Here is a 24,732-nt window from a genome sequence, read left to right on the forward strand (position 1 = left end):
GGCGCTACACTTATTCTGGAAAACATTACTTACTAAAAAAGACCTCAGCTTTTTTTTGTCAGTTGTTTTTATGACACATATAGACATATTTTTAGGGGGCTGTGCCTCTTTCAGGTTAGAATTTAGTCTGTACACCAGACCTGGGTCCTGACCATTGCAGGCTTTAACACTGTATAACAATTTAATTTCATTTTGTATTCACAGCTACTTTTAAAGGAAATATGCCATGAGGGCTCCCTCAAATCAAAAAACCTTCCCCACCCCCACGCCACCAAACTGTTCACTTTTAAGTTTCATAGACTGTGCTTTCTTTTTTAAAGTTGCATCTGCGTTCTACAAGACAGCCTCTTTCTCCAAGATTAACATTTCTTATGATTGTTCCTGACAATGGATTCACTTCCAGAGGCCCTGCTAAGGATAACCAAAAAAGGGCATGTAGCTGGCTGGTTTTGGCAGCCTGCACGCAGTTTCAGAGCTTTTTCGGTCTTGGTTTTTCTGATGAGTGATTTCCTGAGCATGCCTAGGGAATGACAGGCATCTGCACAGGCAGGCTGCGTCCACCTCGGCTGGCCTGGCCGGGTGGCGTCATTGGCTGCCGGATTAGAAAAACTACAGGACAATGCATACCGCCGACTGCCGACTGTAAACATAGGGGATATGTGTTCACTTAGCATGGGCTTCTGGGAGGGGCTAAGGAAGGGCGGTCTGGAGTTTTATTGAATAGAGCAGTGTGTATTAGGCTGCCTGCCTGCCTGCCTGCCTTCTTGCTGTGCTCCTGCTAGAGAAATCAGTCCTTCCTTTCCGACTGAGTCCCCAGGAAGAAGGTGCAGCCTGCGAGGTAAGCCACAGAGGGCTTTCTTTTAATCTCTTCCAGAGAGTCTGGGGGCTTTCTCTGGGCTTCAGTCAACATTCCTGCTTAAGGTAGCTGGAGAGGCACGATTGTAAAAGCCAAGAAACCATGCAAATTCTCAGAGACAGACTGGGCTTTGCTGCCCTGCAGATGTTCCCGGAAGACAAACAGGATGAGATTTCAAGTTCTGTTCTTGGAGTTGGGACGAGAGGAGAGCTTACAGAGATGTATACCCAGGGACCACCGGCAACCTTGATAAGGAAAGCCTTTTGTTTAGGAGTGCCACAGGGATTGTATCTGATAGCCACAGGCCAGGGTCAACAGGCGGGCCGTGCTCGTCTGCCCACACCGGTGGTCTCTCCTGCATCTTTTATTCCCAGACATCTAAAGAGGTTTTACTTTAAAAACAACTTTTTAAGTTAATGAGAAGCCAAAAAAGTAATGGTTTTTAACCAAAGCCATTTGCAGATTGTTCTGCTACCAGTTTTTAAGGCTGGACTTGTAGAGCTGCAAGGAAATAAGGTCAGAGGTGGAAAGAGCGTTTAGCACCAGTTGGGTTAACGTAACTGATCTGATATTTGCCAAGACAGGAAGATGCCTACCATGATCTGTTTCCTATAAAACCTAATAATGAGAGAATGCATGTGCTAGTGGGTGTGTTTTTAGAAATCACATTTAACATCCTACCAAACTGTTCCTTAAGAAATCTTATTTTCTGTTTGGAAGTGTGCCTGTGAGTAGAGAATGTGAAAAGATGTAGTTTTGCAAAGGTGTTCCAGAAAGGGAGGAAGCAGGCTTTCATTTCAACATAGTCACACATATTTGGGCATCTTAAACAGTAGTACAAGGCAGCCAGGTGGTAGAAGTAGCCTGGAATTCCTTTTAGAAATTGCTGGTTGTAAAGGGTGAGGGAATTTCAGTGCTATGGTAATACATGTTCAAAAAAAGTGGATGAGAACAAAGTACTTGGTATTCATAGATCCCTCTGTTAACAGGGCTATGCAGTTGGACTTGTAAACTGGAATAGTAAAATCTTTCTAATGTATTTGGCAAAACCAGACGTGTAGGGCTAGAGCTTAAGTGAAGACGAGGTGGTATGTGGCAAGAAGGGCAAGTCTGATCATTTTTAAATAGACTTGGATATTAAAGGTTTTCGGCTCCAAATGACTAAATTGGATTTTGTTCTGTCAAGTGAGGTGGTTTCTTGTTGAGGTTCATTAAATAATCTTTTCTCTTTGTATTTAGAAGTTTAGGGATAATTTTCTTGAGAATGCCTCTCTCCCCTCGTAGAAGTGATACATGAGAACTGAGTTCCCTGTGAATTTCTTTTCCTGGAACGGTTCTGAGTAAGTGTGGAGGACAGGGCTGCAAGCGAAAGCTATAGTTTGATTATTGTCCTTCCCTCAAAGAGATCAAGTTCCAAACTATTTTCACAGTGTTTTTAATGTCAATCAAAATATGGAGAGCAATTTCTTTTTCAACTGTTCTCTAAACCATGTAGGGAATGCAGTTTGGAAGGAAATCTATAATCTTGGGATTTGCGGATAAATTCCATTTTGAAACCAACATCTCCAAATCCCTGAAAGTTCAAACTCTGCTGCCACCACGCTCCCCTCTCTTCCTTGTGCGCGCCCCATCCCCCGACAACCACAAAAACACATTTTTCAAAATAAGTGTTGTACTCTCTGTAGTGATGTGCTGGAGCAAGGGGATTTGCTATTTTACTTTATATTGAACTTTGGGCAGCTCTTTGTGCTACTTTCCTCCAGCTGAATATTAGCTAGAACACAGCTCCCCAGTTGGGGAGGTACACAGAGCATGATGAAACTGCCATGCAAAGACTTTCATTTTAATAAAATCATTTAATAAAGAGAAGTACAATGGCAAAGGTCTAGAATAACAAGTCACTAATAAAAAATTGATCTCAGTACATACAAGGAATGCACAGTGGATGGGTCCATTGGTGACATGCTAGGTTGTTTCCACTGGCTCAAAGCCAATGGCATAAGTAGACTAAATTAAATAATTCAGATCGAAAAATTGCTTTAAATAAATATGCAACTCTTGCATTAAAGTTAAGAGGAGAACTAGGTTCAAATTGCAGCTTAAAGGCTTTAAATGAGATACATAAAAGCATACCTGATGCTGAGGCTATTAACAATTCTGATTGGCTCCTGTGACTGGCCTGAGCATTTCTTGCTCTGTGGTAGATGGAATAGGTTGGTCCTGAGTGCAGCTTAGGTATTTTCTGGTCTGATAAGCCTAAAATGCACCTCAGTAGGCCTTTTCTTAAAAACACATATAGTTGGGGCGCCTGGGTGGCTCAGTCAGTTAAGCGTCTGACTCTTGATTTCAGCTCAGGTTATGATCTCAGGGTTGTGAGGTCACCTTGCGTCAGGCTCCACACTGGGCAGGGAGCACACTTGAGATTCTCTCTCTCCCTCCCTTTGCCCAATAAAAACAAACAAAAAAACCCCCACATATAGCTGTCATGGAGACAACCTCATGGTATCTTCATGGTAGCAGGGCTGCTCATCAGTGATTCTTCAGCAAGACAGAAAAGTGACGTAGAGACAGGCATGTAAAGGAATTAGCTCAATCCCCATCTGCCTGCAGTCTATCACATGTCTTGGAAATGTGGTGGGGTGGGGCCATGGTCGGGGGATGGGGAAAATGCTGACAAAGTGGTATGTAAATAGCATGGTAGGCCTAAGGAGGAGGTTAGATGCTGCCAAAGAATTTTCAGACTTTAAAAGACTTTTCTGGGTAAATTCTCTCAGAGCCCGAAAATAGAACCATTAGATCCTTACTGAAAGTCCTTCATCTATCACGCTAATCCAAGTTTGTCATTAGAGAGATGCCCATAGGTTCTGAGTCCTTGGGTAATTTAAAGAGATACTTGTAGCTCAGGCTAAACTCAGGAGCACTGCTATGAGAGCTCAGTCCCAGCACTGGCTCCCCTGTTCAGATAGCCCAGACCTTTGAGGAAGCCATTAACTCTTGACCTCATGTGTGCAATGGGCATTATGATGCTTCTCCTACCTCCCATAGTGGTTAAAACGTCCAAATGAGATGAGGCTGTTTGCCCCTCTTTTCTGTAGGCTAAATACTCCAAACTGTGTATAATTTGAGGCCTCTGGACATTAGGCTCATCTTGACTATATCCTCCGCTTCTTACCTAGTATCCCTGATTATCTGCTCCTTCCTCATATTTGAGGACCCTTGAGTGGTACCTTGTGAATCCTAGTTCTTTCTGGAACCCCGAGTCTTGGGAATAGTGGTCCACCCCAGTGTTATCTAAACTTTAGCTCTGGTGATCAGACGCCAGGAGAACACAGATATCGGGAGGCAGAATAAGATGGGTTATCAGTGGTACAAGGCCATATCCAGGAACCAGGAAATCTGAAGATCCAGGTGAGTAGAAGACCAATGACAAGGTGCTGACAACAGAAAGGCCTTAGTAAATGAGGCAGCTTCTCTGCCTCCAGCCAAAAGCATGGAACTAATCCCAGCATGTCAAGCCTGGGTCTTGTAGAGAGGATGAGGTAATCAGGAGCACCTGGCTGTGGTTCCTGTTGGTATTGAGACCAGACTGCTCCATGGATCTAGCCCCCCCCCCCCCGATTTCCCTCAATCTTCAGTATCCCCAGCTGGCTCTCCTGGGACTTATCCTTGGTGGCCTCCCTAACTTCCCTACCCCTAGTCCTCTGTCTCTACCAGCTCCCCTTGCTCCTCCATCCCCAGGCCAAACAAGGGCTTTCCTGATGCAACACTGACAATCTGCAATGCCCCAGCTTTAGGATGAAGCCCAGAGACTAGCGGAAGGATCAAGCCCAGTTATGTTCAAGATAGGGGAAAGCCTCTTCACTTCTTTGGGCAGAGGGGGAAAAGTTAGAGCAGACAGAGTAGATGCTGGAGCAGTTTCTGTGGAGAAAGAGTCACTCTGCCTCCCACCCCCAAACCCTCGGTCGGCTGGCAGTGAGTGAGGGTGAGAGGACAGGAAGAAAAGGAGGGCTGGGCGCGGGAGGGAGACGTGATGGGGTAGCTTTGTCGGTTGTTCGTCCCTGTCTTGTGGTTGCTGTGGGTACCTCTGAAAGCTGATAAAAACTCTAAACCCTTGCGGTCCCTTGTGAAGCCACCTTTTGTGATTGACAGGTGAGAAACCTTGGGCTGAGGGAGGTTGGGGTGGGGAGTGAGGTGAAGTCTTGCTTTCCATTGGAGACAAGGGTGGACAGGATCAGAACATGAGTGGAGGTGTCCTTCCTTGTTTCCCAGATTTTCTGAAGGAAGAAAGGATGGTGTGAACACACAGATACATAGAAGGCCCCCATTGCATATGGCCCCCATTGCAAAGAAAAGGAGATCATCTTTGGGGTGAGATAAGCAGTTTTCTGTGGGGAGCTTGTAGGAGCTGGAGAAGCTGGGACCGGCTGCTGCGAAGCATGTGCTGGGCGAGCAGTACGAGCTTAAGAAAAGGATTGCTAGGTAGCAGTCAAGGAATAATTGAAAGAAAGGAAGTACTGGGTGGGGAGGGGGATATTTTAAATGAATTGAGTGTTCTTAGTAAGCACTCATTTTAGTACATGGCTTTTGTTTATATATATATTTTAGTGATGGATAACTTCAAGATAAATTGCTTTTTAATCACTTCCTGAGGCTTCTGGCATTGTTCTGTGAATATACGGATGAAAACACTTGGCTGTAAGGAAATCATTTTACTTGGAGAGGGACATATTAAGTAGGAATATATAATTAGTTCCTTTGACACCCACATGTAACGTTCCCTCTCGCTTGTCTCAACCTGGGGACTAGGCAGATTTCACCTGTGTGCTAAAGATGGGCAGGACCGGGGAAAAGTGCCCAAGGGGTCCAAGGGCCAGAAGCATCGAGGACATTAGTTCCACTGGGGTCAGGAGGGCTAAGCCAGAATGGATATAAAGTACAACAATGGACTAATGTGTGAATCACAGCCAGCTAAGTAAAAGAAAAACAGCAAAAATCAAAAGGCAGGCGGAGGTTTAGAAACCAAAAGCCTGTTTAGCAAGGCAGTGTGCAGACAGGTACAGTAACATGGGTGAGAACACCTGGCACAGTGTTCAGAACAGAGAGACCCTATGTTAATAGGCTGTGGCAGCTCAAGTAAAGGGACAGGATTATAAGATACATATGGGGGTGGGGAGAGCCTGGGTGGCTCAGTCAGTTAAGCACCCACCTCCTGGTTTTGGCTCAGCCATGATCTCATGGGTTGTAAGATCGAGCCCCGCCTTGGGCTCGCTCTCAATGGGGAGTCTGCTTGAAGATTCTTTCCCTCTGCTCCTCCCCCAACTTGCACACACATGTACACGTGTGCATGCATGTGCGCTCTCTCTCAGATAAATAAATCTTAAAAAAAAAGATACATATGGAATAATAAAGGGATGGAATCACAAGGGAATCCAAGAACAGAAGCCCTGATTGGACCAGGATCCATAGAGAATAGGGTTGGAATCAAGGTAGGTCAAAATATCTCAGCAGAGGTCTATGTGCCTCCATTAATGTAACTCAGCTGCAGCACATGTGACTGCTCCTTTCTGCTCTTCTACAGACTGGAAAGTTCCTTCTGTGCTTCCTGGTCAAATTCTGAGAGAGGAGACCTGAGTGGTCAGCTGATAACTATGGTCTTTGGCAAATCCCTTAGCAGGAGGATATCAAAGGTTACTGGCATGCTTATGGGTGGATTACCAGTGGGACTGACAGCAGTAGTCACCATCACCTCTGGGGAGAATAAAAAGCTCAGTGGGCAATTTTAGTTAGAAGAGAGAGTTAGGCATGGAAGGCAAATTAGCTGAAATGTCCAACAGCTATCAATGAATGTCATTCCAATTTTTATGTGACTGAATTCCTGGAGAGGCAAACACTTAATATCAGGGTCATACAGTACTTGATGACCACTTTAGCATTGCCCAATGAACCGATCTTAAGGGAGGTTAGCTTGGAAGCTTGCACCCCTGATAATTGAAAAGATAAGAATTATCCATTTGAGAAAGATTCTAAAGAAAAACGCTTGAGTGTTTTCGTTGGCAGGAAACTTGATGAGTCATAGGTGTGCTATGGCTTCTCCCAAACTAAAGCAATCTTTAAAATTCAATAAATAATGATTTAATAATTGTAACAAATAAAAACTACTACATCTCAATGTAGATCACAGTACTTCATAAACTTATTGCATAAAAGCTAGTGTACCCAGTCAGTGAAAGTTTCCGTTCTCTGCAGTGTTTGTAGTGGAATCTTTCACTCACTGGACACCTGTCTTGGTATCTGTCAGGGGAAGTGAAACAGAACAAAACAAGACAACATGCTCTATTCTGGGCTTGTTCTTCAGAGAAGCATTCACAAGTATGCCTCCAGGAATGAGTGTCAGGGACCAGAGAGGGTCAGGAGAACATAAGGGATCTAATCCTAAAAGAAGGAAAATCGGAGCCATGTGGATGTCTTCAAATATTTGGAGTACTTTTATATGGAAAGGGGAGAAGGCATTCGTGTTTCTCAAGACAGCAGAACTGAATACATGTATCCTGTATTTTTAAAGCTGGGCAGGGTCTTAGGAGGCATTTAGCCCAGGAAGCACAAATCATTTTCCATCTGTTTGTCAGCTCCAAACAATTGGTAGTGACCACCTGGAACTGTGTGTTGAGAAAGATTCTGAGGCTGAGTCCCAAGCTCACTGGGGGCAACAAATGCTCTCACTGACAGTGATGTCTGTTGTGGAAGAAAAGGGACATTGCTACTCAGATGCCATGTATTTCACATCATTGATGTAGTCCAGAGATTCCTAACCTCTGCACCTTGGATCCTGGGGAGGACACAAAATTATTGCAAGAGGTGAACAAATCCATATATGCAGCAAATGGTTTTGATGTATTGTAAATAATACATCTTACACAATACATGCTACTATTTTCTAATTATATAGATGCATTATGATGATAAAGTGTCAATTTACTTAAAAGAGTTACTGAGTTCATAGTAGTTTTGGTATTGTGTTTTCTCAGTCATTGCACTTAAAACATATAATTATATTATGTGGAAGTTGGGACAAGAAATTTAGGATTTTAAGAAGAAATTCTTTAAAAAAAAGAACTAGTGATTTTTCATTTTCCAGACGAGAGACTAAAGCCTAGCCACATCAAGTAAAATTATACATGCATTTGTAGGTTTCTTTGATTGATGTCAGTAAGATTTATAAGGGCAGGAATCATCTTCTTCTTCTTTTTTTTTTTATTAATGTGTAGCCAGTTCCTGGCACATCACAGAAGCCCAATATCTGTTGAATGAAAGAACAAACTCAAGTGACTTGACCAAGGTCTCCCAGTTAATTAGTGGCAAAGGTGGTTCCGGAAAACACAGCTCTTAAGTCCCAGGCTGTTACCTGTTTCAGTCCACTGGATTGCTTCTCCTGAAAGAAGCAAGAGAGACTGTCCCATTTTAACAGTTCAGGGATTTTGATTATACAACACAAGCTGATTTGCTTATAATCTATAGTCCAGTAGATCTTAACCAGCATCTTAATCAGGATCAACTGTAGGGCTTTTTGAAAACATAAATCCCTGAGTCCCATCCCCTGGAGACTGTGATCCAGTAGGTCTAGAGCAAGGTCCAGCATCTGTAGTTTGTAAAAACTCTCTGGTGATTCTGCTCAAATACCCTGGCTCAGAAACAGTTCTGTACATCTCTGCTTAAAATAATTTATAGTAGATATATGGAGTAACTTACTCCTCAGAAGCCTAGTTGTTTAGTTTTGAGTAATTTCTTTCTGAAAGTTACAGCTCTATATTCCAAATAATCAGTTTTCCCGAAGAGTCTCTTTGGAAGAGCTAGAATATTTTTCTGAAAATTCCTCCAGCTTCCCATACTCTTTTGGTTTGTGCGCAAAGCTATCAACCCTGTCAACCCTGTAAGGTCAAGCTTTCTGATGAGATTTCCAGTGTTTGCTTTTGTAAAGCATTGGAAATGTGGCAAGAATAAAATTTCTCATGGTATTTCCACTTCCTGTTCCAGCCACCATTACTAAGTGAAATTTAGGCTTTGGGGGAGGGGCGAATTGAGGGGAAAAAAAAAATCTCTTTTAAGTATTTCTGTCCTTAGGATGTTTGTTTAGGTTACTTTAGGTATTTAACTTACCAGGAAAAACAGAAGATGTTTTTCTCTGTTCTCAGCCTTGGGGTAAGAAATGTACAAATCCTGAGCGGAAGAGGGGAGAAGCTTCCTCCACTCTCACCCTACCTCTCCTCTGAGGCCAGGGCCATCATAGCCTCTGGCTTAGACGTTTCCAGGGATGGCCCTTTCAGAAGCATGTGAGCCCTAAGAGACAAGAGGCCTCAGGTGAATGCTTTTGCAGAAATGAAAATCCATCTCTAGGGTCTTCCTTTACTCAGCAGTCAGGAGTTACATCCTGAAGATGTAACCTACACAGAAGAAGCTACCATATTCAGGGCAGCAAGTATATAAATTATACTCACTCAGGATTGTAGAGCTAAAAGTATCTCTGCATGAGTAACGTAGTCCAGTAAGAATGCCAGAATTGCTACTTATTTGTACAGATGCTTCTTGGTTTACAGAGCAGTGCTTCCGCTGTGTACATGAAGGCAGTACTTGCTGGAGAAAAGCAGCTAAAAAGGAAGTAGATGAGGATCCACATACATAATGACATCACACTGCCTGGGTCTCATTTCCCTCTGACACTTGCCCCCCCGCCTCCATGCACCCAAAACAGTAGTGTGGGAAGCCAGCGCATACTAGCTCCCAAAAGCCAACTGTTAAATTTTTAAGATTTTGAGGATAGGCTGTTAAACATAGTCATTATTAGAAATTAACATATATAAACTGACAATTATATTAAAAACCTAGGTAATAAATACTCAAAACTCATTCCTTCCTAATTATTATGTTTTATTATTATCTGTGCTCTGGAGGTTAGTTACATTTATTGTGTCTGTATGAGGGAAATACCACTGAAATTAGCAAATGCTACAAATCAGAGCTCCCCTCCGCCCCTCCCTAAGCCCAGAGCTTGTTGTGAAACATTGCCTAGGACACCTAAGGTACCAAGTTGATAAAATTAGCCTCTATGCAGGACAGCCAATCAGAATACCTCTGTTATTTTGTTGCATGAAGATTCATAATGTATGCTTATGATTGTATATTTATTTGCTTACTTGCCGATTATTTCTTATGCTCTAGAACATAAGTGCCATGAATCAGGGACTTTGGGTTTTTCAGTGCTGTGACTGGAAACTAAAAACGTGCCTCACCCCACACATAGTAGAGAGTTAAATGAGTAAAGAAATAAATGTCTAGGGGTGCCTGGGTGACTCAGTCGTTAAGCGTCCGCCTTTGGCTCAGGTCATGATCCCAGGTTCCTGGGATTGAGCCCTGCATTGGGCTCCCTGCTCCGCGGGAAGCCTTCTTCTCCCTCTCCCGCTCCCCCTGCTTGTATTCCCTCTCTAGCTGTCTCTCTCTCTCTGTGTCAAATAAATAAATAAACAAAATCTTAAAAAAAAAAGAAAGAAATGTCCATAATTTATTTCTTCTTGATAAGAAAGCTGAAGCCAGTATTCATGTTTGAACTCATTGATTCCTCTCTAATTATATTATTACTGAGTGCTTATGACAGTGCCCGGCACGTGCTAAGTAGCATCTAGATGTTTATTAGATAAAAATCAAACAAGTAATCTCCATACAAAAACCACATTTACAGATGAGCAGACTGAGTTACGATTCGGTTAAGTGACAATATCTAAGGTCACAAAGCTAGGAAGTGGCAGAGCCAGGATTCAAACCTGGATAACCTGGCTTCATAGTCCACACGCTCAGCCACCATGCTGTGCTACGTATTTCTAATTACTCCAACGATGGAGAACCCTGGTTTGTGTGTGGCTCTGGAGGTGTGACCCATTTGAGCACACACTTTGGAATCTGGAACACTTGAGTTTGAATCTTAAATTGACCATTTCCCTGGCCTGTTTCTTTTTTTCTTTTTAATAATTTTTTATTGTTATGTTAATCACCAGACATTACATCATTATGGCCTGTTTCTTTACCTATAAAAAGGGGATTATTATTCCTCCACTTTTTATTTTTATTTGTTTAAAGATTTGATTTATTTATTTGACAGAGAGAGACACAGCGAGAGAGGGAACACAAGCAGGGGGAATGGGAGAGGGAGAAGCAGGCTTCCCTCTGAGCAGGGAGCCCAATGTGGGGCTCGATCCCAGGACCCCGGGATCATGACCTGAGCCAAAGGCAGCTGCTTAACGACTGAGCCACCCAGGTGCCCCATTCCTCCACTTTTTGGTTATTATAAGGATTAGAAATAATGTCTCTAAACTGCTTTGTACATGCTGGCACTAAATTAAAAATCATCAGCTATCAGCTGTGATACCGGTGAGCCGATCTGTAGGCATGCATTCCCGTTAGTCTCCATGCCCCGAGCCACACTCTCCCAGCTTGGCTACTTCGTGGTCATGATGTAGATGGAGCAAAAGAAGCCACCTTCTTTCATGTCAGGTTCTCCCTGAGGTGGGACGAGGACCAGTAGACAGCGTTTACAGGAAACCCTGTTCAGGTCAGCGTGAGCACTTTCTAACCAGATCTGTGTGTCTCTGGAGCTCACGCAGCCCTGCTCTGCGGAAGCAGACAACCTCCACCACCCCTTTCAACACAAAGGTTTCTCCCCTGCCCTTATCATTGCATGTCTGCTGACTTTAACATTCTAGATCATCTTTATCTGGTATAGCTAAAGGGGTTTATTATTCCTGAGGCTGGGTCATTTTGTAGGTTTTAGTGTTTTAAATATGGAATGAGAGAGGGAGATGGGGGAGGAAAAAAAAAGAGAGGAGAGAATGAGATAGAGAGAGAAGAAGATTGAGACTTATCTGGAGAAAAAATGCTGAATTTGGGAGGGACAGTGAATCGAAATGGATGGAAAGTTATCCCAGGCCTTGTAGGTTAGAGATGGGTAAGAAGATAAGCTAGCTCATTCACTTGCTGAGTGACAGGCACCATTCTAGTTGAAGATGACTATCTCAGGGCAGTAAAGTAAATTAAAGAACTTGCCCAAAGTCACACAACTGGCAAATGGCAGAGCCAGATTCAGTGCCACTCCCTGAGTCTAGCCCTTCCCATTTCCCTCCAGCTCTCTGCTCTGTGTCTTTCCTCAGGAATACGATGGAAACCAGAGCAGGAGGTTTCCATAACCAATCATTATAATTTGTCAGGGAGCCACACTGCAGTTCAAATAGACAAGCACATCGTAATTCCCTGCCATATAAGGAAGCAGGGCTAAATACCATTTCTTTCACTACTGACTCAAGAGATAATTCAAGTGAGAGACAGGATGAGAATCTAGGCCCATAGCCGTTAAAAAAAAACCAAAAAAACCTGCAGAAATACTTTTGTGTTTTCCTTTCTCCGTAGCAGAGACAGTTTAACAAGCAGGTTACACTCTTTTCCCTGATTCAGGGGAAATATTCTGGAATTATGTACTGAAAGATGAAAACTCTTTGTCCAAATATATGAGTTGTTTTAGTTTTTGATTATGTCAAATTTAGATATTCAAAAGGCCAAGACAGAGCTGGTTCTATGAGGCTCAGGTAGGAAGTCAGGGACTGTACCTCTCTGCACACAGGTTGACTCAAGAAGTTAGAGTCCACTCACCTTGCCAGCTTTTCTCAGAGATAGTATTTATTAGTAAGTCTTCACATGTAAGGTTGACCTTCCTGCCTCAAACTCAGAATACTCGCGTGATCACCCTTTGCCTTAATAACAGTCACAGTGGGGGTTTCAGAACACAGGCCCTATATCCAACTTCATGGAGGGAGAAACCAAGGCATGAGCAATTGAAATTATTTCCTAAGGGCCAGCCAGTCCAGTCTTGCCACAGGGAGTGTCCACTCCTTTAGACAACTCAAAGAAGCATTACTTAGTCTTCTCAGGGAAATGAGGAAACTATGAAAAGTCTGGTCAACTTCTCCTAGCTCCCATCTTTGACCAGAATGCATCTGAGGTATTAGTTCCCTAGGGCTACTGTAACAAAGTACCACAAACTGGATGACTTAAACAACAGAAATTTCCGGTCTCACAGTTCTGGAAGCTAGAATTCCAACAATAAGGTGTTGGCAGTGTCGGTCCTTCTGACAGCTCTGATGGAAGGATCTGTTCCAGGCCTCTCTCTGGCTGGTAAATGGCTGTCTTCATGTTCACATAGCATTCTCCCTATATCCGTATCTCTACCTAAATTTCCTCCTCTTAAAAGACACCAGTCACATTGGATTAGGGCCCATGCTGATGACCTCATTTTATTTATTTTATTTTTTTACATTTTATTTATTCATTTGACAGAGAGATAGAGAGAGAGCACAAGTACGCAGAGTGGCAGGCAGAGGGAGAGGGAGAGGGAGAAGCAGGCTCTCCGCCGAGCAGGGAGCCAGATGTGGGGCTTGATCCCAGGACCCTGGGATCATGACCCGAGCCGAAGGCAGCCGCTTAACCGACTGAGCCACCCAGGCACCCCAGATGACCTCATTTTAACTTGATTACCTCTGGAAAGACCCTGTCTCCAAATAAGGTCACATTTCTGAGGTACAGGGGTTAGGACTTCAACATGAGAATTTTGAGGGAGACACAATTCAAGCCATAACATGCTGCAGTTCAAAATGGTGATGGAAATCCATACACCATATTTTCTGAACCTCTAAATGCCAAAGGCCCTATTGCTGGTAGTATTCCATCTTCCCTCTGGGTCTAGGAATTGCTTAGCTCAAAATCACTTGGCCTTTTGAACTTGCCCTTGACATTTACTTTCTGCCTTTTGCAATACAAAATTCTGATCCAGTAAAAAGTCAAAAGAGGTCTCTGAAATGACGCACTGAAATGCAGCTTCACATACTGTGGCCTATCTGTGGAAGCCCATGAAACCACGGTGGCAGACTGTCTGGTATGCAGCCATCACAAGTCGGGGAGGGGGCTCGGTGGGAAGGCTTGGCTGAGGCAGCCTCTGAGTCTGCGAGGCAGAACCCGCGGAGCATGTAAGCAGCAGCAGGCGAGACGTCGTGTGTGCCGGTGCAGGGTGGAAAGCAGGGATGTCCATTTTCAGTCATTTTTATACATGCTGATCATAACCACGAATCCCCACATACAGGGGAAAATATTAGAAGCCTGAACATATTTGTGCTCTGAATCATTTGCCTTTTGTCTTTGTTTTCTTCTGTCTCTTCTGCATTCGTCCTTAAGTTTTTATACCCTTTTCCTCCCAACCTTCTTTCTGAGTTTATCTGTGTTCAGCATAGTTGATTATAAATTGCCCACGCATTATACCTTGTCTCCTAATCCCTCTCTTCTTTAGCCATTGTTTCCCTTTACCCCTTCCTTAAAGCTCCTCATGGTTCCATTTCCTAGTTTCAGTCTTATTAATGGCTACACCCTGTCTTAGGCCAGAGGTGGTAGATAAGGGGGTGACAGTGCCATTTATTATCCAAACCAGGACACTTTTGAGAGGGAAAGGAGGAGATATTAGTAATTTCCCTAAAATAACAGTCCTAAATGGAGACTGTCCCAGGGAAACTGGCATGAACAGTTATCCTATCCATGGTGCAGTTTTCTGTCTCCATAGACCTCACTTCACCTAGCAACCATTCCTTCTGTTTCTGTACCTTAAAAAAAAAAAAAATTGTGTTCTGATACTTCTTTTTATTTTCACCCCAAGAAATTCAGTGTGTGGCTCTATTTTCCCTTATCCCCTCCTCACTTCTTCTCTTCCCTTGGGGTCTCTTATCTCCTTTTGTTTTGGTACCATCTTTCCTGCATCTCAGGGAGGCCACTTTCTCTGCCATTAAACGTGCAGGACAGAGTTCCTGCCTGTCTGAACACATACGCACACAACCAGCACCACCAGCGAATGTTACAAGCTGCCTTGGGTCTCAGATGAGCTCTTAGTGGACTGTCCGCCACTTCAGTCCCTTTGCCCAGAGACTAGAGCGATCTCTACACCATGTAAGCAGCTGTGTCTACACTGTGGTGTAGACACATGCTGTGATGTGTCTGGGATCTTACAGGATATGTTTCTGATGTGTGTACCTGTACACAGTTCGAGTTGAAAATATATGGCCTGAAACATGAAGAGAAAATGAGCATCTAAGCTAACTGTGCATTGCCTTCATCACGCCTTCGGGAATCTGGGCTGTTTTCTCATCAGTGTGTACCAAAGGCCTGGCGGCGCTGCTCTAGGTTTAACATAAGGAGAAATAAAGTTCAAGGTAAAAAGAATAAACATTGACTTAAGTCCCTTTCAAGTCTTGTTCTTTTTATGATTCAGTCATATGCGACTTAGGGTTCATTCTGAAAAATCACTTCCATGATCAATTCAGGCCATTCAAGGAAGGCCTGAACCTCCTTCTCAACTCTAAAATGAGAAAGGGAGACATTTTTCTCTTGCAAACCAATCCATAGATATCTAAAATCTTGCCAGTTATAGCACTATGTCAGCTGGAAAAAGCTCTTCTTTTTATCTGTCTGCTTACTTATTTTAGGGTTTTAACCATAAAACTTTCTTTCTCCCAAAAATTAATGAATGAAGGCGAAAACAATGAAAGAAGATGCTTTATGGAAGGAAATAAAGGTTTTGGTAAAGTTTCCTCCTTCCTTCCTTTCTTCTGACCACCTTCCCCTCCCCTCCCCCATCAATCATCTCTTTTCTTCTCCTCCTCCCTTCTCCTCCTTCCCTTCCTCCTCCTTCTTCTTCTGTTTTTTTATTTCTTCTCCCATTGAACTTTATACAGTTGGAAATGTTCTGCTGCTGTTGGCAGCCATATACTTTTGCCATGATGGCCTCATGTCTCTGTTGCTTAGATACATCTTTTTAAAAAAATCGATGATAAGAAAAGGAAAAATCAGAATACTTCAACCACATTCTGCAGGGTAGGTATACAGTTACAGTGATGGTGGAATGGGTATATCTACCCAAGGAGCTCTCTAATGCCCTAAAACTGGGCAGAGTGATTATCTCAGCCCGCCCGGAACTGCTGACCTACCTGTGTTTGAGGAAATGAGAAGTGCAGGAGGTGAAGTTTTTGTGTTTTTTTTTTTAACTTTCATGCTTTTCCATATTTCTGTTCTTAGATATGCTGTTAAAATAAAACAATTACTCTTTCTATTGGGGTTAGTTTCTGGCTTGCTAGTTCTTTTTCCTGAGAGTATTTGCAATGAGATGTAAGTTTTTGAATTTTGGCTCCTACATTTTGCAGGGGCCTCAGATTCCAGGCGGTGGTCTGAGAGAAAAGTGGCCCCAGTTCCTGGCTCAGGTCCACAGTTGATAGCCTGCATGACCATGAACAGACTCCTTGTGCCTCAGGCTTCCCAATTATAAACTGACAATGGCCTTTTCCCTTCTCTATAACACCCAGGTAGAGAGCAATGAGATTTATTTTTTATTTTTATTTTTTTTACTTATTTGAGAGAGAGAGAGATAGTGAGAGAGAGAGAGAGCACAAGTGGGGAGGAGAGGGAGAAGCAGGCTCACAGAGCAGAGAGCCTGATGTAGGACTCGATCCCAGGACCCTGGGATCATGACCTCAGCTGAAAGCAGACGCTTAACCGACTGAGCCACCCAGGCGCCCAGGAGCAATGAGATTTTTAATGGAAAGGCATTTTAGGTGGCAAAATATTATTAAGGCATGGCTTTCTTTTATTTTTCCTTTGAAATATGCAGACTTTTGCTAATTGGAATTTTTGGAAGATGTAAGTCATATCTTAGGAGTTCATACAGGAAACTCTAGATTCAAAGTTTAGAATTTGAGATTTCCAAAAATTACCCTATGTATGACAGCTTCAGCTGACTTTCTGGGGCTGCCCCATCCTGTTTCAGCCTTTTTTCCTTGTTTTTAGCTCTTGGGGCAAGCATATTCCTTTCCGTCCTTGCCTTTAAAAGCAATATTGACAATTATCTTGTTTGAGACCATCTGAAACCCCAAGGTGGTGGTGAAAAAGAATCATTAAGACAGATTACCATCCACTTTGAGCTTTTTCTCCAGTGTAGCCAGAAAAAAATTTTTAAGATTTTATTTACTTATTTGTCAGAGAGAGAGAACACAAGCAGGGGGAGCGGCAGGCAGAGGGAGAAGGAGAAGCAGGCTCCCAGCTGAGCAGGGAGCTGGATGCGGAGCTTGATCCCAGAACCCTGGGATCATGACCTGAGCCAAAGGCAGACCTTAACCAATTTAGCCAGAAAAGTTTTTTATAAGCTTTATCTGAAACCAAAGAATCTTGTCGCTTTCAGCTTTACTAAAATTGTCTTTCATCAGCATTTACATTTCTAACACATGAGATCACTTACGTGAAAGTGCTGTGCTTTGTAATGTCTGTAATTATAATATCTATAGCCATATATATTAAAGTTTAAAAATACTCTAGGAAACTAAGAGGAAGAGTGAAAGAAAAGCATATTTGTTCCTAGCAAGTGTGCTTGGGGCCAAGCTTGCACAAGCAATCATATGGGTGGGTCAAATTGTATATTTTTATTATTTTTAAAATAAAATTTTTATTTTAGAATTTTGGATTTACAGAAGAGTTGCAAGAATATTAACAGAGTTCTGGTACGCCCCCACCCAGGTTCCTCTATTGTTAATGTTACTATGCACATTTGTCACAACTAATGAAATGGTATGGATGGCATTATTAACACAACTTCACATTTTATTTGGATCGCCTTAGGCTTTGCCTAATGTCCTTTATTTATTTTTTAAGTCCCTTAAAGCAGAATAGTGTTTAATATGGTAAAAATTTAATATGTACAGTATGGAAATATTGATGGAACTTGTAATCCTTGAGTGAAAATTGCATAAGCAAACTATTTTCTCAAACATATGCTAACCAACAATATCCTGAGGACTTTCCACCTGAAATACCCAGAGCCTCCTCTGTTCTCTGGTCTCTTTCCCTTGAGACCATGAGCAGATTCCTCAGCCTGATCCACACTGATGCCAGATGCTGGAACCCTACTGCTGCTGTCACTGAGGCTGGCCATCCTAAACAGATGGTAATATCTAGCAGCACCTACCACTGCCATTTTATAGTTTTCAACCAAAGTATTTGCACGGCAGGGTTTACCTGGCTGTTGAACAGCTGAAACTCTGCTCCTAAGTTGCATCAAACCACAGTTACTTATAAGAGCTTTGACACTAATGAAGGAAAAAAAAGACCTGATCCATGTTCCCCCAAATCATGAAATCTATAGGTCTTGGCAACTTCAAAATATCACACAGCTTATGAAAAATACCTATCACTAAAATATAAATTATGGAGGGGCTTGCCTTATAGGAATCATCTCAATATATAATAGCCTCCCATGTACTAAGCTTCCAGATTTTCTTTGAAATATGAGTTAGCAGTGGATAATAGCTGAAAGAATCCATTTAATTCAGTTTCTGTCTTTGAGCAACTTGATGACATCAGGTAGGTGACTCAACCTTCTAGGACATCACTTCTTTTTTTTTTTTTTTAAAGACTTTATTCATTTATTTGACAGAGAGAGACACAGCGAGAGAGGGAACACAAGCAGGGGGAGTGGGAGAGGGAGAAGCAGGCTTCCTGCCGAGCGGGGAGCCCGATGCAGGGCTCGCTCCCAGGACTCTGGGATCATGATCTGAGCCGAAGGCAGACGCCCAACGACTGAGCCACCCAGGCGCCCCAGGACATCACTTCTTACAATGAAGGAATTGAACTAAATATGGTCTCTCTTAGTACTATTGTTTGGATTTGTGGCTTTATAACCTTCCCTCATGAGGGTCATTATTGTCCTTTCTGTCAAGGTTACTTCCTTATTGTTATGCTTTTACTGGCAAATCACTTTTTGGAGGGGGGGAGCTAAGTTTAGTTCAAATAGTAATTACAAATGAATTGCCTTCAAGGTAACCAATTTTTGGTTCATTATAGTTGGTTTATTTTTAAAGTTGCTTTGTGTAGAGATAGAACACATACAGTGGAATCAATAAGAATGAAAATACATATAATGAGGAAATGTTGGTATCTTTTCTTGGTATCTTCGTATAAAAAAATAATTGGAGGAATCCATTTATCAATGAATGAAACTAATATTCTTGACTCAGAGATAGTCCTTAACACCTCCTAAAAGCAACAATATCAACACTTTGAGTTGATTATCTAAGTGTAAATGAAGCTGGTAAGAGACACCTTTCATAAAATGGATGATTGAATCAACTCTAAAGAAGACATCAAAGTCAAGGAAGAGAGTAAGAGCTCAAGGTTTGGGGTAGAAATGGTTACTAGATTTAGCCATCGGCTTTGGTCTTTCCTATTCCACATGTAGCTATATAGTTTACATAAAAATATCTCTCCAGAGGATCAGAAAGAACAGATTTATGGAACCAGATGTGAGTTAGCATTTCTACAGGTGTGGCTCTGCAGCTGAAAGAACAAGTTGTACCAGGGATGGAGTTTCTTATTATGTAATCATTATAAATAACCACTAGACTTTTATAGAGGTTGATAAAGCAAACATGTGTCATTTGGATTGGCCTTCTGGTATATAAAGAGAACCTGCTTCACTTGGGACACAACGTGAAAAAATGCACCATTTAGTATTTATAAAAGACTTGGTAGCAAATACCGTCACAGTGATCAGGCAAAGTGGTTCCAGTTCACACACAGAGGGAATAGCTGGTGAATAGATGGAAATGGTGTTTGTGTGTTTTTCTTCATCAAGAAAGACAAGGAGCAGTTCATAAATATTTAAAAAATCTCTCAACATCTGATAGGAGGGGCCAAGAGGATGCAAATGACTAGAAGATTGGGAACAAAGCAGAATACAAGAGAAAAAGATGAAAAAAGAGTGGAATTCATTAAACTAAAGAGGATACCCTGTTTAAATGGTACAGAAAGTCAGGGCCATAAAAAGAGATTAATTTGGTGAAATGCAGATCATTTTGACAAACACAAAAAGAGAATTTTAAAATTCTAGATGGTAAGAGTAAAAAGGTTGCTGGTTGATTAACTTAGTGTGACTAGTGTAACATACTGTTTTGAATTTTTAAAAAGACTGGGTGCTTTTATGCTAGATTATGCAATAAAACAAAAATGAACACTTCCAACACTTTTCTTTTGCTTAAAGCTCTTTTGATTTAGTTTAATTGTATTGTTCAAATCTCTTATATTCTTACTAATTTTTTAAAACTTTCTTAATCTATTAATTTCCAAGGAAGTTATGTCAGTGTCTCCTGAAAACATTGTGAATCTGTCCATTTCTCCTTATAAAGTTAGTCATTATTGCTGTTAAAATTAGTCATTTGTTTCAAGGCTATATTGTTTGATACATATAAGTTCATGATTTTCTAATCTTCCTGATAAAGTATTCTTTTCATCAATTCACCTTATATTCTGTTTTGTCTTCTATTAATATTGCTATATCTTCCTTTCTGTTGCTACTTATTAAACTTGATAAATTTTAAAAACTTTCATTTTCAACATTTTTACATAATTATTTTAAACTGGATCTTTCATAAATAGCATGTATATAAGTTTCTAAATATAGTTCAGAGGGATTTATCATTTGCTGTATGAGATAAATCCATTGTATTTATTATGATTAATGATATATAGGATGTCTGAAAAGTCAAAACATAGGATAAACTTAACTTCAAACAGTGTTAGTTACATTTTCAAATAATTTGCTCAATATATTTTTCTTCAAGCTTCAGACAACAAATTTAAAGCAATGGGTCCAATTATTAATTTTTAAAAAATAAATACACTATTTTCCCTGGCTTTTCAGAATGTTTAGGTCCTAGGTAGTGCATTTATTATACAAAACATGTTGAACATATTATTTGAAAATGTAAATAACCTACAGTATAAAAGTGCTAAGTCCTTATCTCCAATTGTAGAAAGTTAACAAGTAAGGTCTAACATTAGTAAAGCTGCTGTAATCAAGACACTTTGGAATTGGCATTAAGAATAGACAGACCTTTAAGACAGAAGAGAAACTACAGAAATGAACACCAGGTTTCTCACCCTCCGAACATTATTATGACTGTGTAAATATTGCTCCTAGCTGACCACATAGTATACTGTGATTACATTTAATTTCTTACACTTCTTCCTTTCCCCTCCTCCCATATTGATTAAATAATTACTCTACTTCTCTTACCTGCTTAGTTTAGTTCTCTATCACTAATGTGAATGTCGAGCCCTTTTCAATACAGTCAAACACATCAGGTGTTTGTCAGGTTTTTTTCTTGAAAGATATCCTTCCTGGAAACATCTTGGAATTTTCTAGGTTTGTTGCACGGCTGGCTGTTCTAAATCTTTACTTCACAGTCATCTTAGGAATTTCCTTCCTAGGATTGAAAGGAATTTCCTTTCCATGTGGGCTGAAATTTGAATCCTCTGCTTCCTAGATCCCACTCTTCCTCTTTCTTTATGCCCCTGTTTTGATGGAGAAGAACATCTAGGAGCTTCCTGTACATGCGTGCAGAGGAGACACAATTTTTTAAGTGTCATTGATTTATCTTCTACTTGATTGATTAATTGCCTGGGCATAGAATTCTAGGTTAGAAATCATTTTCCCTAAAACTTCTCAAAGCGTGCTTGCCTTGTCTTCTAGGTTATCAATGTTGGTCTTAGCAAATCTGATGCCATTTTGATTCCTAAATATTTACATGCTGGCAGATTTTTTTCCCTCTCTGGAAGTATTTAGGATCTTCTTTTTATTTTCAGTATTCTGAATTTTCATGACATGGGCCCTCGTATCATTTGGATTTGTATTCATTCTCTTGAACACTTAGTGGGCCTGTTCAATCTAGAAAAATACATCTTCTAGTTATGGGAAGTTTTCTTATGTCATTTTGGTGATAATTCCTTCTCACCATTTCCCATGTTTTTTCTTTCTCTCCCGTGTCTCCTAAACTGATCCTCTGATTTTATATTTTCTCAAATATTTTCTACTTTTCTATATCTTAGTCTAATAACTGAGAAATTTCCTTAATTTTGGCTTTATATTCATTGTTTTAAACAACAGTAATTTGAATTTCTACAAGTTGTTATTGTTATTTTAAATGTTTCTTTTATGACATTCTGATCCTTTTTTAGAAATACAATAGTTCTCTTATCTCTCTTATCTCCTTCCCTTATCTCTTATTTCCTTGGAACTATCACTTATATTTTGTTATATTTTCTTGCTTCTATGTTCCTATTTTCTGTTGTTTCTGTTGGTCTTTGTTTTTCCTTCTTTTCTCAGAATCCTGGTGATCCTCGGCTTGCAGTCCACATATGGGAGAGAGGCAATAACAATCTGACTGGATCCCATTCTTCACACAGAAAGGGACTTTCCCCCCTTAGCCCAGAGTTTACCCTTTGCTGATAGATTGCTTCCCCATTAGTAGCTTACCATGGGTAGAGTATTTCTATTCCTGTTCATAGATGGAACACCACCTGCCTAGCTCTTGACTTTATGTAGGAGCCCATTTACAGTTTTGTGCCATGTTACCAATGAATGCTACCACACGTTTAACTCAGGCTAACCTCCCTGTCTTTGAATTTCCTTGATATTCTGTAACCTGGAGATGTTTCTCCTTTGTTTTCAAGCTCATTTAAGTATTTCTAAATATTTTTCTTATTTTTTTCTGCAACATGTATGTGTTTGGAGCAAAGTGAGAACACCTCTTGGATCTGCTTGGTTTACCATGTAAACAAAAATCTAAAGGAATTATCGAAAGCAAAAAATCTAAAGCAGTTTTAAAGCAATCGATTTAAAATTCTTACCTCTTAGAGCACTGAGTACATTATAACATTAGAATGCCTAAGTGTGCTTGTGTACTTGTTATCAATCCTCAGCCATTGATTTTATCCATAAAAAGCTTTCCTATTAGAATTTTTATAGTACATATTTTCCTATATGTGTCAGTTAGTTTAAGTCACTTGACAAATTGGTAACTTTGGGATGTTGGCCAAAGGGGAAATTTTTTTCTGGTAGTTTTTGCTTTTTTGTTTGTTTTTAAACCACAATCTGGCTTTTAACCTGATAGATGAAACTGAATGCTTTGGAATATCACAATAGCTATTCTATTGCTACCTTCTTCTTTTAAAGTTCCAAATTTTCACCTATTTCTTCATTGAGTCTGCACTATTAGAGGAAAATCAAATTATCCTAGTGGATATTTAGCCTTGAATATATCTTGAAAGGTAATTTGTTGCCTCTCTCTGAGATGATAGCTATGATGGGAGGAAGACACTCAGAAAGGCAATATTCTGTGCTTGTGTGCAAGTAGAGAACACTCGTGATGGTTGGAAGAGCTAACCAATGGTTCTTATTTCTGTTTTTCCATGCTCAACCTCTTAAATAGGAATGATTCTACTACAATGGGAGAAATAAAAATCCTGCTCTTTGAGGGTTATGAGGAGTATGAGATCCAGAGACCTCAGATTGTATATATCTTACAGCATTGACCCAACCATACACAATTCTTTTCATGATAGCATGGCTGGTTTATTGAGGAGTCATTTTGTCTTTATACTCCCAACAAATTGAGACTCCTCAATTGTTTTTACCTATCAATACCTCTAACTGCCCTTTATCAAACTGCCTTTTATCACTGAGAACAGGAGTCCCTTAATTACATCTCTGCCCAGCTCCTAAACTTGAGGAACATAAATGTTTATTTTAAAGTTTAAATTTCATCTCATGTCTGATTCAAAGCTCTGCTCCCTCCTCCAGCCCCTTGCCCCCAAGCTCGAGTCCAGGGCTTTGGAATTGTAGGGCTGTGGCTCTTGAACAGCTTCCCTTCCCTTCACAGTGAATAACCCTGGAATGCTGGGGAAGGGGAGAGGGGAGGAAGAACAGGTCTCTACGGCACTTCCCACAATAATGGGTTATTATAAAATGATGTAAGCTGATTTGTCTGGCTCTTTATGGTGAATGTCAGTAGTCTTCAGTTATAAGATGTAGGCACTGCTTTCTCCCAGATAGCCTTAATACCATGTGGTATGCTACAATGGAAGCAAATCTCAGAGATTGAATTCTTCACACGGTCAAACATTTATTAGCAGGCACAAAAACAGTTATAAAACCTGTTTTGTACACTTGGGGAAGCCCTTTCTATATCCTTTTAGTTGCTCTGACCAGCATCTTACGCAAAAAGTTCACTCCCTGGTAAATGTTACAGTATTCTGATGGCAGAATCAGCTTCCCTTCTAGCCAGGTTCAAATCTTTCATTAAATGCACATGGGCCTGAATAGAATTCTGGATTTATGGCACTCCTCTGGATACAGGGCTTGCCTGTCCACACAAGGCTGGAGATGCCTGTGCAAACCTTTGGGGTCAACGCAGTCACATATATTGAACACCTACTCATTTGCCAAGTAAATAATTATTTCTGTATGCTTTATGCTAATTTATGAAACTTCAGGTATGAATTTAGATAGTGGTGTTTAAATACAAGTCTTCTGATTTCTGGAGTATGTACTCTTGACCTGGGGTCCTTCATGTACTGACAACAGTTCCTAGGCTATGGATTAATTTACACATTTATAGATTACACTGTCTACACTGGAATATTTAAAAATAAATTTCCCACAATATAGTATTGATCATAATGTTGAGCTAACTTTTGAATATAGGTAATGAAAGATTCACTCCCAAGGGATAAAAAGAGTAAAGATTTTAGGATGAAAATAAAATAATGGCAAGAAAATACTATATGCAGGGGAAAGACTAACTCATAGAAAATCTGTATTTACTAAGAGGATAACATTAAGGCTAGAATCTAGGAGGATTTTATATTCTTCCCAGCTCCCTACTTTCAAGCTAAAATTACCAGTGAAGTTTCATGTATACTAT

The 24,732-nt window shown here is 40.8% G+C and overlaps 1 protein-coding gene across 1 annotated transcript in view; it reads left to right on the forward strand.

Annotated features, from left to right (window-relative positions):
- The first annotated feature begins 495 nt into the window (after window positions 1-495).
- CALD1 (caldesmon 1) overlaps window positions 496-24,732 on the forward strand; it is a 181,473-nt gene continuing 157,236 nt past the window's right edge. Inside the window, exon 1 of the mRNA XM_088018519.1 lies at window positions 496-838. The gene's annotated coding sequence lies outside the window, so the exon portion shown is untranslated. The remainder of the gene's footprint in view (window positions 839-24,732) is intronic.

This window comes from Eumetopias jubatus, unplaced genomic scaffold (assembly GCF_037043125.1).
Source record: "Eumetopias jubatus isolate StellerSeaLion01/CBP00866 unplaced genomic scaffold, mEumJub1_p1.0 scaffold_14, whole genome shotgun sequence".
Taxonomy (NCBI): Eukaryota; Metazoa; Chordata; class Mammalia; order Carnivora; family Otariidae; genus Eumetopias; species Eumetopias jubatus.